The following is a 2,287-nucleotide window of genomic DNA, read 5'->3' as shown; positions in this document are numbered from 1 at the left end:
GCTAATGACGTTCCGATGCACCTTAGCGGAGAGTGCACCGCTACAATTTTTATCCAATAGACCTGCCACCATAGAGAGCCTGCGGTGCTTTCGTCGTAAGATCGCCGAGTTATAGAAATCAGAAACTTCAAGTTTACTGAGTCTGTCTTCTTCGTATGCGCTTACCCAATGGTTCATATCGCCGACACCGCGCTCTTTCTTTGGTTGGATTCGTCGCACCCCAACCCTAGTGCAGGATAGCCAACCGGAAACTCGGATCTGTTTAACCTCCCTGCCTTTCCTCTCTCTCATTCCTGCACCCCAAACCGTTGGTGAGGGCATTTGCGTTCACTATTCTGCAGTAAATAAAATTACTTGTAAGAATGCGTATCCTAAGCGTTGTATTTACGACATTCTGTATACATTACGAGGGGTCAAGTATGTCTTGACTTGCACTTTGGGATATTGCAAGATACCAATGCATTAGCTTGATAAAGGAAAGTCTGCGTTTGCTATTCTAGGGCTGCTATTTTTTGTCATGCGGTGCCTTTCAGACAATTCCTTGTGTCAACAACATTTCATAGAATGATAGGCACGGTGCTTTCTTGCTTAATATAGAAGACCTACCTTTGTTACCTTACGGCATTGTTATATTTGTTGTCCAGGATTTTAGGCATTTAGAGAGTTTAAACGATGTTATCACGTGCCTTGCCCAGGCTTATTTTCGTTTTAGTACTAAGAAGTGCCGATTCGCCACAAGAGAGAAAATAAAGACTAACTATTGATTGGGCCTCATTGCCAATATAAAAATGGAATAAATCCGGATCCTGACAAGGCTGCTGCTCGTCGTCAATCTCCTCCACCAACGGCTATCAAGAACATTCAGTACTGAGCTGAATCGCCTTCCTACTTTCAATAAGTAACTAAGGAGGGTGGCTGTCGGGGCGACAGCATTTATTTATATACACACTGTTTGCGCCCTTGTCTGCCTTTTGGGGTGTTCCCTTCTAAGTCCTACTTCTCTCGCTGTGTCCTTGATATCACGACCATCGCAACTTCTCGTCACACTATTCTGGCCATGGGTGAAGCCATTGCTGGTAGAGCAACTCTAAAGTCTTCTTCGAGAAACTAAATGCCTCACTTACTAAGGGGCCATGGCTTAGCTATTTTGATCCCGAACATCTCCACAATGTTGCACACCAATGTGCATGGAATCTGCACTTCCCTTTTGGAGTTGAATTGTACATCTGAAGTGCTCGATTGTTAAAGCCGTACTTTTTCTATTTCGGAGAGAAACTATGCTATCATGGAACAAAAATGCTTCGTAACCGTGTCGTCAATACAAAAAGCTCGCCTCTATATCTGCGGCATGGTGTAAGATATATACTCTTTAGTTGAGGACACTCGCCAGACTCGATTGACCAGATAAAGTAGCAAAGACGCGCGCCGATCGGCCCGGTGACGGCAGCGGATACCTATCGGCAGTACGTTGCAACTTCAACACAGAAAGCTTTTTATTGGTTGAATCTCCCGTTGTTATAGTAACCGGCGGTTCGCGGGAAATCCGAAATGATTGAGTGACGCACGAAAGTAGGTCACCGGGTAGAGGGCATGCCCGCGTTCCTTATCGGTGCACGCTCTCGCCTGCGTTCTAACTGAAGTTGCGTCGTTCCGCCGATAGGAATACGCTGCCGTCACCGCCCCGATGGACGCGCGCCCTTTCTACTTTATCTGGTCGATCACGTCTAGCAAGCAAGCCGAGAAGTGTCCCCACCTAAAGAGTATATATCTTACACCGTGATCTACGGCCACCAATTCATAATTATGATGGATCATCATGCTGCGTGTCAGTTGTCGTTCTTTAAATATTCATTATCACGTCACTGCTGTTAGGACCTTCGTTTGCGGAAGTTGTAAAGGGCCGGGCATTTCCACTAATGTCGCAAATTACACTGGCTCCTGCACGTAATGTGAACACCACAAACGCACATCACTTCCTATCGGTTTACTCTAATCTGTTGCCCTCTAACCTCTCCATTGAACTTGTGGGCCTATAGACTCATATGTTCCCCTTTTGCTCCCAGAAACCACTAACCACTGTTTCCTTTTCTTTTCTTTGACTGCGGCGCACCTTGTTAAGAGCTATGCTCAGACCACGCCTCATTGCTCCATGCTCAGGGGACCGAATTCTTTTGTGCATGCGGTCGCCTTGAAATACGGCACGCCTCGAGCCTTCCAGAGTGAATGCGGAAACACATTCCTTTCCCATGTCCTTGTAGGCATTATCTATGTCTACAGCACCGTGCGT

Source organism: Dermacentor silvarum, chromosome 8, assembly GCF_013339745.2.
Source record: "Dermacentor silvarum isolate Dsil-2018 chromosome 8, BIME_Dsil_1.4, whole genome shotgun sequence".
Lineage (NCBI taxonomy): Eukaryota > Metazoa > Arthropoda > Arachnida > Ixodida > Ixodidae > Dermacentor > Dermacentor silvarum.
Note: the sequence above shows the minus strand (reverse complement) of the source record.